The following is a 12,572-nucleotide window of genomic DNA, read 5'->3' as shown; positions in this document are numbered from 1 at the left end:
AGGGGTTTAATTTCACCTTTTATATAACTTATGGGGCCTGGTCACTACAATCTAAACTTAATGGGTTTAATTTCATAATTAGGCAAAGTAATGGGGCTAAATATACAACTAACACGATTATGCTTGAATCATAATACATGTACGAAGATAATATTATGCATGTATCGATTATATCAAATTAAGGAGTGATAATAATTAATTTAGGGTTATGCAAGGTTATGGAAAAGAGTGGCTAGGATGGAATAAGAGAAGGGGACCTAGATTCATGTGGTGGCTGACATGCATGTAATTGAGGGAGCAATGGTTGTTGGATACGCAGGGAGGCGTGAAAGGGGCGGGAGGGTGGCTAGACACGGGTCTAAGTGGGTGCGTAAGTGGGTCTAAGAGGATATCCGTGGCGCTTAAGGACATTGAAGTTTGTCTGGGTGCCTGGGTGGGGGTAATGTGGTTCGACTTCATCTAGCAGCCGGCAAGGGGTGGTGATGGTTAGTGCGTATTTTTGTGGGTAATATAATAATTAGAGATGGCAATGGATCGGGTTGGATCAGATTTTGCGAGATCCAATCCCGATCCATTTATTGGATCACTGATCCATTTCCAAATATTTCAAAATCCATACCCGATTCATTATACTTTTTCCAACTCCATATCCGCTCCAAATCTATACCGAATCCACCTATAATAAAAAATCGATCGAAACTTGATTTGACTATATAAAAAAATCATCTTATGTGACAAAATCGAAATTTCAAGTTCAGTGTAAAGCCTAAATTTTCAAAATTGTTTGAATGGACCGGGTTTGGTTACGAGAAGGGTTAAGGTTCACGCATGGGGTGGGCCTGGGATAATGGAGGCAAGAGGAGGAAAGTAGTTGGAGGATGTGGGATATGGATTCCAAGGTGGTGATTAGTTGTTGGGGACTGCTGAGATAAGGGGCCTAAAGGGATGTCGTGGTCCGAGATGTTGGGTGCGGCCACCACTGCGGTGGAGGGTGTGCTGGTGGGTCTCGAGGTGGTCGGTCAGTGATCCTGAACACTACTTCCAAATGTCCAAACGATGGTGAGTGGGAGAAAAAAATGAGAGAGAAGGTATATAATTGATAAAAAGCGTACAACAATGAGTAAAAATTAAATGTATATTGCGTAGATAAACAAGTTAATAAATCCACAATAATTTTATATCCACTTCTCAGATTTCAGCTCTTATACGTTAAAAAGTCGAGAAAAAAAAAATCCAGAATATTTCAAATAAAATTAAGCAAAATAAACTTTTCAAAAGTGTATCAATAGACAAAATGCAATTTTCTAAAATTTAGTAATTTACTAAATCCAATAAAATACGTAAGTTTTTACTTTTAATAACACTTTTCGTTACCACCCGTGCAGTGCACGGGTTCAAAAACTAGTAGAAGAAACATTACACACCAAACTTGACACGTGTCATCTTTATATGCAATATTTTCCCGCCTAAGAATTCCAGATTCTACCGTAAGTACAAACCCTAAAATATGTCAAAAACGGCATCTTTTTTTAGCCGTCATCCAGGCATCCACTAGACCACTATTCCATTCATTACCCTCTTCTCATCTCTTTTGACTCTCTGTATAATTTTACATGGAGAACCCTAAAAATTTGTTTGCAATCTTAATCCACCGCTTACGTCTTCTCCGTAATGACTTGTGATTCCAACAAGCAAGAACAATACTGTATAGATTATGCTCTCAACCAACCAATTTACGGCTTTTACCAGGTCAGAATGCTCTTCTTCTATAGTTCTATAGCTGACCCTAATTTCTCACTATAACCCAATTTGATATACTGAATTTTGATTATTTGCTTCATTATGTATACAAATTTCAATTGATGTGTTAATCTAATAGGTTCCCAATTGTTATTGTTATAAACTATGTCTAACTCATTTATTTGGACATCCTACGAGTTTAGAGTACCATCAAAGGTGTGAAACTTTTTTTTAATCAACTACAAGGTTTTTGGGTTTCATATTCATTCTAATTCACCTGTTTGAATCAATGAAATAAATATTTCTGTTGCATGCTTTATATTAATATGAATCCGAATCCCTTCCTTGAAATTTTATTTTTGTTATTCCAATTTTTTTTTCGGGAACTAAAGTTTCTTTTGCTAACACATTTAGATATTGACGACCATGAGCACGGAGAGTGGATTTCCTGTCCCATTTTGTGTCCTTCTCCTGTATAAACTATACTCTTCTTGTGACACGTCATTAACTTAAGAAAAATTGATATTAATTTTATTATGTAAATGATGATGTGTCGCAAGATAAAAGCAATGAGACGGAGATAACATTTTTGCATGGTAAACATGTATGCAAGTTCATTTGTATATTGTTATCTATACTTTGGTGTGCGTAATCATAATAGCAAATTTCACACTTGGGGACATCCTACGAAATTAACTAGAATAGGATGAAGATTTTATTTTTATTTTATTGCCAGTTTATCACATGTTTTTGCATAACTTGGATTCAAACCCCGTCAGTATCAAATCGTTATTCTAGGCTCCCTTGACATATAAAAAATCGCAAATTCTTGTTTATAACGGTTGTAAACACGACAATAGTGAAACGGACCCGGATATTAGTTATTTAAATCTAATTAACAAGTAATATGTGTTGGGTAAATTTAGTCATGTGATTTAATTAAAAACAACTTCCACAAAACTAGCAACTAAATAATACACTTACCTTAATTAAAATATTTTTAATTAGTCTCCCATATTATGCAAGTACCCAGACACAACGGTTTCACCATTGTTACTCATATCAATTCTGTTCATCTCCTACCTCTGCCAATCAATCGTTTTCATCAATTTTTTTCTGTTTGTAAGATGATCAACCATCCCATTTGTGTGAAAGACGATGAGGATACCATATTTACACCCCATAATGACGATATGGTAAGTCCATCTTTAAATGAAGAAGATAATCACGATGGATCAATGATTGATTGGCAGAGGTAGGAACGATGGTGAAACGATATGAGTAACAATGGTAGGAACAGAATTGATATGAGTAACAATGGTGAAACGATGGATCAATTCATTCTATTAAAAAAGGTAATGAACATTTTCTTTAACCCTGGTGTCGTCACATATAATTTGTATCCGCCATCGAACAAATTGTAACCATTATTGGTTACTATGTTACCACATAACATGATTCAATAGCTTCTGATTATTTGTTTTTACTTTTATGTTTTAGAATTTGATATTACTGGCTCTCATGTCGGATTGAAGGCTACAAAATGGCAATACTTACTCACTGTGTACAATAGACATGCTCGAGCAGCAAGATTTAGTACTAGAAAAGGCACTCGTCCTATGAGAAGAATATCGAGTATCAGAGATATTTTGTTTGTTCGTGTCAGGGGCATGCTAATGGACGATCATTGAATTTTGATGGGACAGCAATGTTGTAAGGTACCCAAACGAAGCGAGTCAACATTACTAGCTAGATGTGATTGCAATCAAGACCTCCATAAGGACATAACTCAACAGGGACGGAGTTTGGGAAATTTTTAAACACAACCTTGATCATAACAATATCTTAACGCCCCCTCAATGGCATCGCATTCACATGTATGAACGAAAAATAACGGCAAAAGAGGGTGACGTAATTGAAATGACGACCGAAGCTTTGGTTCGTCCATGTGTTCAATATCGTGTTCTAGTTGTCACTTCTGGAGGTGAAGAGTTAGTTAGACACACGATGAGAGACCATATCAAATACGTCAATAGACTTAATTAAGATGCGTGCTATTTTTGTGACCATATCTTACTAGTCATTATGGTCACAAAATTAATTTTCTGAATTACATGTTACAGATATTTGGTTACAAATTAAACTCAATTTTCTTAGTCATAAATAATTTCATGATATGCTACTATATAGTGAACTTGTTAGTAGCGACAAATTGTGGACATATGGCTACAAAATTATCTGACTAAAAAAATAAACAAGGCGTAATATTGTCTTTAAAGCAGTAGTTGTTCACTATCTATCTAAGGTAGAAGTTTGATAACTTTGTGACCAAATAAACATGATATCCTTTATTTTGTGACCAACTAACTTTGATGATGTTGTGACCGTATCTAGTAAACTTGTTACTAGCTTAGAATTGTATATATTTGACCACAAAATTATTTAACTAGGAAAATAAAGAAGGCATAATATTGTCTTAAAAGCAATACTTGTTCAATTAATTCACAATCGGAACTAGAAAATGACCAAAACAGGATGCGTTCAATACTTAGTCATTCACATATTAAGAGCAAAATGTGAATGAAATATCAACAACAACTAGAAAGCAGTAACAGTTTTAAATCAATTACCAAATCCAGATAAAAATAGCATTCTACTTGAGGTGTGCAAAACCTCCTTCCCATGGTTACAAGGTAAACATAAATGTACATCATCTCTCGTCAAAACAAAGTACTGCTCCTTATCAATCAAGAACATCCTGAAGTCTAGGTCATAACGCGTCATCAACCAACCAATCTATCATTACATGATATATTCTGCTAGCTCTAACCTCCAACAGCCCCCAAAACCAATCTCTTCAACACTTTTCTTCTACTTAATCAGTTTAAACAAACCACCCGAGGACCCGTATGCATCAGTAATCTTTTTAGAAGTCCTGTCAAACGTAAAAAAAAATAGAGATGAAACATGGCTACAAACTAGTTATTCATGGTCAAAACACTTGAACTACATATTCAAATACAAAAATTAAATGAGTACTTACAAAATATAATTAAACTAGGAACAATATATTTAGCGATAAATATCACAACAATGGTAACTAATAAAATACTCATATATGTACCTACTAAGTTCATCAAAATGGTACTAAGCTAATAAATGGCCACAAAGATTAGCATATTGGTCACAAATGGTCCTAAGCTACTTACAGCATTTATTTGCTCATTAAGTTCAGCAAAATGGTCACAAAGAATTGAAAACAAAAGTACTCCTTAACAAATAGTCTAAAGCTACAAATAGCATGAACTTGATCACATTTTGATCTTAACAAGTTACAAGAACATATCTAATTCAACATCAACAAATGGCCACTAAGTTTAGCAAAATGGACACAAAGAACTGAAAACAGAAATATTCCTTAACAACTGGTCTTAAGTTACAAATAAGCACAAATTTGGTCACATTATGATCTTAACAAGTTACAAAAAAAAAGATCTAATTAAACATCAACAATCAACAAATGGCTACTAATTTCAGCAAAAATGGTCGCAAAAACTGAAAACAGAACTACTCTTTAACAAACGGTCTTAAGCTTACAAATAACATAGACTTGGTCACATTCTGATCTTAATAAGTTACAAAAAAAGATGTAATTAAACATCAACAAATGGCCACTAAGTTCAACAAAATGGTCACAAAAACTGAAATCTGAACTACTCTTTACAAATGGTCATAAGCTACAAATAGTATAAACTTGCTCACATTATGATCCTAATAAGTTCCAAAAAAACAGATCTAATTCAACGTACTAAAAAATTATCAAAAACGGCTACTAAATGATTAACCATGGTAACAATATTAATCAAGATGTAAAAACTTATAAAACCGACAAATAAACATCAACACCATTAAGTCGTTGTTTTACTTCATTCTCTCCATTATTAGGCCGGCCTTTCCTCTTATTCTTAATTGTAACTGCTTGTCTCGGATTTTCATCTTCTGAAAACAAAGAATCGACCCAAACAAGTAACTACAATGAAATTATCTAATTAAAAAATAGTGAAATCAGTACTATATTAAATTACTAAATCATACCTTTAATACCACTTGATGAAGTTGCTTCAACCAAACCCTTTTTTGCTGCTTGCTTCCTCGTCATTTCCGAAAAACTGAAAATACAAACAACAAATTGATTGCAAAAAAACCGGTACTATGGTAAGTTTAGATCCGAAATTATGATAATTAAAAAGTAGCTACAATTAGGTTGAAACTGAACAAAAAAATGGGGAAGAAGATGGTAGGTTGAATCTGAACGAAAATGGAGGTAGAGCGGTTATGGAGAAGCGTGAAAGACAAAATATGGGAATGGAAGGAAAATCTTCTACAAGATTTTTGGAAAGAAAACAAGGCATGAATATAGGCAACAATATAATTACACTGATTTACACTCATTAGTCATTAGACGGTTAGGTTGATTAGTTTTCCTTTTTTAAATAATTTTATCTCTTTAAATTATATCCTACCATTTAATCTTATATGGTAACTTACTTGATCCGTTTTATTGGTATAACGGATACATCCGTTATACAAGAGACTAATTGGAAGACAGATAGTGTCCGTTACAAGCAAGACGCTTTGTCATTCCTTTGGTGTTGTCATATTTAGAATTTTTTTGACTTTAATGAAGTATTGCACGTTTATCAGGAAGTTCGTTCAATTGCTTGAGTTGAGCCAAACTACTACGGACAACCATTCTATTAGTCCACACCAGGCATCTTCAACAAAGCACAAGAAATAGCAACCTGTTTTTCTTTTTACGTTTATGTTGGAGATTCTTGAATGTATAATTTTACAGTAGTATTTTTAAAAAATGCTTTGGGTTGATCTTATGCTAAAATAAAATGATTTCGTCTCATTTATTATTCCCACGAAGTATATTCATATGGTGATGTCTTATGTACGAGTATCACGAGGAATTCGTATTTCGGTTAAATATAAATCCCGAATAAAGATTAAAAAATGGGTGCATTTGTTATGTGAATTGACGAAATTAAAGTCATTCTATGTCACGATTAGCGATAGAATGATCACGAAAAACAGTTAAATATATACGTAAAGATTGGGGAATATAACAAATCACCCTCATAAGTTTAATAGTATGTGCAATCAAGCCCCTTAACTTATAAATGTAGCATCTCTCGATGTGCAATTAACCACATTTATTATTTTTGAGAATAAAATTTGCAAATTAATTTTTTTTACTATTATTAAAAATCAAAATTATTGATTAGATTTTAATCCCAAAATTCTTGATTATTAAAAAACATGTTCAATTTTTTTTTTATTTTGGCGAAAAATGTTCTTAATATGAGAATTGTTAATGATGTTACAATGAAAAGTTACATGACCAAATTTTTTCTTATACTAAAATTGGTTTGCATTTTCGGTTGAATCTGTAAATATTGTATTTAATTATTTAAGAAATATATTTATAATAGTTTTTATAATAGAAAACAATAGGTTTTATTTAAAAAAATGGTAAAAAATTGATTTGAGCTTAGTTGCACATTTTTAAAAAGTTACGGGGCTAATTTGTTACAAGTGAAACTTAGGGGGCTGATATGCACGTAGTTTAAAAGTTATGGGGTAATTTGCTATATCCCCGCGTAAAGAATGGACTTTCAATAACTTAGTCAAACACTACTTTAGACAAACAAACATGTGTAATTTATGATGAACTATTCTAATGTGTGACGTGTAATTAACATGTACTTCAGACAAATAAACATGTCAATTTACGCTGAACTAGATGAACTATTCTTTCTATAAATTTATATAATAATGTTTAAACATAAAAATTGTAATGCATTTATATATACCCGTGCAATTTACACAGGTTTTAAACTAGTATCTATCTATCTATCTATATCTATATATATATATATATAAGTATAATAGAGAAACCACTGTCCACGTGTCCTACTCAGATTAATCTTTTTCCCGCCCAACTTTTGCCTATTGACCAAAATTGGAAACAAAATCTTAAGTTTCCACTATTCACTAAATTATTACTTTTTTTTCCCACCTACTTCTAACCCCTACTTCTAACCCTAAGATTTACCGCATTTCCTTTATTAATCTTCAATTGTCGTCAGTGTTCGTCTTCTTCCTATTCTACTCTAAATTTTCTTAAATCTGTATCTTCACTAAAAGAATTCTAAAATCTTAATCTTTCATGACAAAATCAGTCAAGAATTTTGTGATCGGGCGATATACAATCGGCTGGATTCTTACAATTTTTTTTTTGCCCCAATACATTTCAAACCCCTAATTTCCCTAGGCCATATCAGATGCCTATTTACTGTACATCGTCCCAACGCTCTCTCCAATCTCTATCATCATGCTCCTCCTTGGAAAAAAAAAAGTTGGGCTGATCACTTGATCTTATATTATTATTCTCCGAAAAGAAATCACGTAGTTGTATCCCCTTATACCAATTTATCTACATATTTCTAATATTTCACCTTCCCCACACATTTTTCATATATTAATTGCAATATACATTTCAGATTATTTATTTTGTAGAATTATTTTAGTACGGTAAACAAGCGATTGTTTGGACAAAGATTTAAGGTTTATTATGCAGGTACGTAAATTAATTAAAAAGCAAAATATCTCACGTAACATTTCATCTGTCTACGTTTCTAAAGATGAGGCGAGACATTCATGGATTTGTGAAGGGCTTTAATTTGCTTACCATGTTTATGCAGGGTTAAGCTTTCATCATGGTGATTTTGAGTGAAAACCCTTTGATTTCAGCTATTAATAATCATAATCGAATTTACTTTTTGATTGAGTGCTCATGTTTTGCAATATTTAAGAAAATTTTAAGTGTATAAAGATTAGATTGTGATGTCAATCGAATTTATACCATTATTTATGTCGTCTGATTCGGAAGATGCTTTGCATTTATAAACGGATTAAGTTACATTGGTGTTCACTTATTATGTACTCCTGAGTTTTCCATAAATTACTCAGTATTGAGCTCAAGAGAATTTGTTTATGTGATGAAATTTTTGATCACTTCTCTGCAAGTCCCGCAACTCCTAGAAAGCACTTCAAATTTTATTGACATCCTAAACTCTATTACTGTCTATATTTATGGGCAAGGGACGAAAGGCACAAGGACAATTTTTGAGACAAAAATAGTCTCTCTAAAGAAGGATATATCCGTTTTAAGATTAAAACGGATTAAATAACGTACCACTTGCATAGATAAGATATATTCTTTTTTGCTAATATCTAAACATTTTGTTTTTGTGGTATATATGCAAGTAGCGTGCTATTTGACAATCTTAGGTTTAAGACGATACTCCCATCTTAAACAAGAATTTGTAATCCAGCTTAATTATGAGCAGTAGGTCTCCCTTGTGACGGGTCGGATCTTGCGACGGCTAATTTGTGAGTGGAAATGGGTAGAGGGGACAAGGTAGGCACCCACCCCATGTGCTCTTTCTCTCACCCTCCTATGGGTTTTTTGTGAGACAATATGGACCCGTCTCTTGTTTGTGACGGATACCCTCCATCACAAACAAGATTTTGTGAATTATGAGTACGTCATCAGGTAAATTACGTTGACAATTACCAAAGTACTTCCTACAATATTTCTCCTGTATATTTTCAAAAGAACTAGAGCTTTTGGTTAACCTTATAAAGTGGTTATTGACTTATTGGTTAGGTGTATAAACTTGTGCAAGAATATTTACTTCAAAGTGTTTTGCTTGTGATGGGCTAATCCCGTCACAAGCTGAAGATCTCTCACAAAAAGGGAGAGGGGACAAGGTGGGACATCCCCCATGTGCTTCCCACTCACCTCTCAATGGGTATTTTGTGAGAGGAAACGCTATCCGTCACAAGGTTGTGACGGATATCGCCCGTCTTCAATGAGATTTTGTGTATTTACTTAGCCGAGCATCATGCACATCAACGTTTTTTATCTTTTTATTTTAGTTTGGGTTAGGTTACTGTATAAATTACTCTCTCCCATTCATCATAATCTTCCCATTTTGTTTTGGCACAATACTTAAGGAAAAGTATTAAAATAGGAGTAAAAGAGTTGTGTGGGGTTGGTGATGGGAGAGAGAGATGAATTATTAGTAGTTAAATAAAGAATTGTGGGGCCAAAACATAAAGGAAAGTAATAAAATAGGAGTAAAAGAGTTGGGTGAGGTTTGGTGATAGGAGAAAGGAATGAATAAAATAAAAGTAAAAGTTTCTAAAAATAAAAAGGGGAACATTAGTTGAATAATCCGTTTCGGGAAAGAGGGAACATTATACGGAGTAGTGACTAAGATGGGGTATAATTTGTGTGTATTTGGTTTTAAGTTTTGACCATTAATTGTAGAGCTGATCATTTATCGTCGAACATGTAGAAGGACTTAGACTCTCAACTCTCAAGAGATACCAAGATTTCACTAAAGATTGAACAAGAAGGTGCTCGAATGTTGATTTATTTGACTTTAGTTTTCTATTTTTGTTGTATTTAGTTTTAATTCGAGACAAGAACTCTAATTTTTGGATGGCTAAGAACTTATGGCCTATGTCCGGCCCAAGCCCCATATTTGAACCACTTTAATTAGTTGATATACTTCCTATGTTACATTAGGACGTATATATTTTATTAAAACACTCTTCACATATGAATGACTTTTATAAAGTCGTTAAAATTAACTAATTATATAACTTTGTTAAATATTAACTCAACTCAAGCTGGTAAAATAATCGGGGAAAAACCATCGGAATAAGTTGATGAGCCAAACCAAGCAAAATCCAACTCAAATCAAGTAAAACCCGATTAGACCCGACAAATTGTCATAATTAGCTTACCCGATAATGACAAGACCCACAAATGAGCCCGATAATGACTCGACTCGATCTGACAATAAACCGACCTAACCAAAACCAACCCGGCAAATTTGTGTAAATTACTCGACCGACAATATATGACACGACCGACATTGACCCGAACTAGACCCAAACGGAATCCGAGCTAAGAATGATCCGACTAGCCCGACCCAAAGTAATCCGAACCCGACAAGGACCCAATCATGACTCGATACCCGACCAGACCCGAACGACCTGATTGTCACTTCTATGTATAGATAATGTCATCTAACTAATGTGTAAATTGTAAGATTAGATAAATGCACAATACTCTATTTATACTTATTCACTATTTTACCAAAAAAAAAAAGAAATCATTGTCATATTAGGGTTTTAAGCTAAGTTGACAAATAATTTAATGATATCATTTGGAAACATTATGTGTTCTACTTCTTTTTTACCATTATTACTTCTTCCGTTTCAATCATTTATTTGTCCTTGATTAAAATATCTCCCACAATAAATAAAAAAGACAAATAAATGATTGAGATAAATAGTGTAATTTATAATCCATAATGAGATTAATCATATTGAAAATCATCTGCATGTTTTTTTAGCACATACCAAGTACTACGTATTTCTCATGTATGAATTATTTAGATGTTGTACATTCAAACTAATAAATTTTTGAAACTAAATTAATAAAACTTATTTTTATATGTTATTTATGTATGCCCGTGCAATTTTGCACGGGTTCTAAGCTAGTAAAAGTATAATACATAAACCATTACATATTGAACTATACACGTGGCACTATCATATTCATTTTTTTCCCGCCTAAGAGTTTTGTGCGTTAAACCCTAACATAATTTTCATGTATGTATATTTCATCCCTCATCTCTCAGTCATCATACTTTTCTCCTTTTAAACTCTTATCAATTATCATCGTTTCTCAATATTTTTTTTCTATATTCTTTTAATAATTTCATAGTGTGCTTTCTACTACTTCTCCGCTGTCGATTACTCGATTAGATGGCCTATTGTTCAAAATCAATCAACTTTTGTCATTAAGCAATGAAGTAATGACATTTTCTGTAGGATCGAGATCAACTCGATGCTTTAGCGTTCACCTATACTCGAAACTTAAATTTGCTGTTCTCAAATTCCGTCGACTATCTGCTCTTGGAGATCTGAAATTAAGTTATTATTTTAGGTAATTTAGCAACTCAGTTTTGATTTTTTCAGGTTTTTACTTAAATTGATTTCTAGGTTATTTTCTATTTTCCATAGGTATCCGATTTCTCTATTTTTTATTAATCAAAATTTGACCTTTCTACGAAATTCTTCATAATTGTATTCATATTTGATATAAATTAATAGTAATGATATTGATACGAAGTTCTGTATAATGAATTTAGAATTTGAGGGTGTTATTTAATGAAACTATTACAAAACAGATCTACATGATTTTGTGTTTGTCAAGAAATTTAGGTTTGATATTTGATATAGATTGATAGTAATAATATTGATGCATTTTAACGGATTACCGTTTGACTATCAAAACTTTGCTTTTAACAGCATATATTCATTTTTAAAATCTGTTGCATCTCTTATTCATAACCTACCTTCACTTTGATAGTAACTTTGATATTCCGCTTATTGTCTATCGAGGTTTCAGCTTTAAATCATGGCTAAACAAAGAGGAAGGCCTCCAAAAATAAGCATAATCAGTCGATTGAACCTCCAGAGTCCAGAGGAAGAGGAGGATCCAGGTCCGGAAAATCTACGCTATTCAATTTCACTTAATGAGGTACGTAATTACTGATGCTTTTAATAAAAGTTTTGGGAAAAACATTGTTAATTATAATTCAGTCTCATCTCTGGGGCAAGCGATTTATCAGACAAATACATTCATACTGGAGAATATATTAATCAGAAGAATACAACAT

General features: G+C 32.9%; 2 long non-coding RNA genes across 2 annotated transcripts; one reads left to right on the top strand and one right to left on the bottom strand.

The window, feature by feature from the left end:
• Positions 1-1,529: 1,529 nt before the first annotated feature.
• Positions 1,530-6,622, top strand: LOC141628503 (uncharacterized). Its single transcript, XR_012537141.1, has 2 exons — positions 1,530-1,749; positions 6,445-6,622. It is a non-coding gene; the product is annotated as an uncharacterized LOC141628503 (long non-coding RNA).
• On the bottom strand, positions 4,212-6,137 carry LOC141628497 (uncharacterized). The gene is made up of 2 exons (XR_012537140.1): positions 5,836-6,137; positions 4,212-4,675 (listed from the first exon to the last, which is right to left on the bottom strand). It is a non-coding gene; the product is annotated as an uncharacterized LOC141628497 (long non-coding RNA).
• Positions 6,623-12,572: the final 5,950 nt, after the last annotated feature.

Source organism: Silene latifolia, chromosome 2, assembly GCF_048544455.1.
Source record: "Silene latifolia isolate original U9 population chromosome 2, ASM4854445v1, whole genome shotgun sequence".
Lineage (NCBI taxonomy): Eukaryota > Viridiplantae > Streptophyta > Magnoliopsida > Caryophyllales > Caryophyllaceae > Silene > Silene latifolia.
Note: the sequence above shows the minus strand (reverse complement) of the source record. Positions and strands in the feature narration are given on the sequence as shown.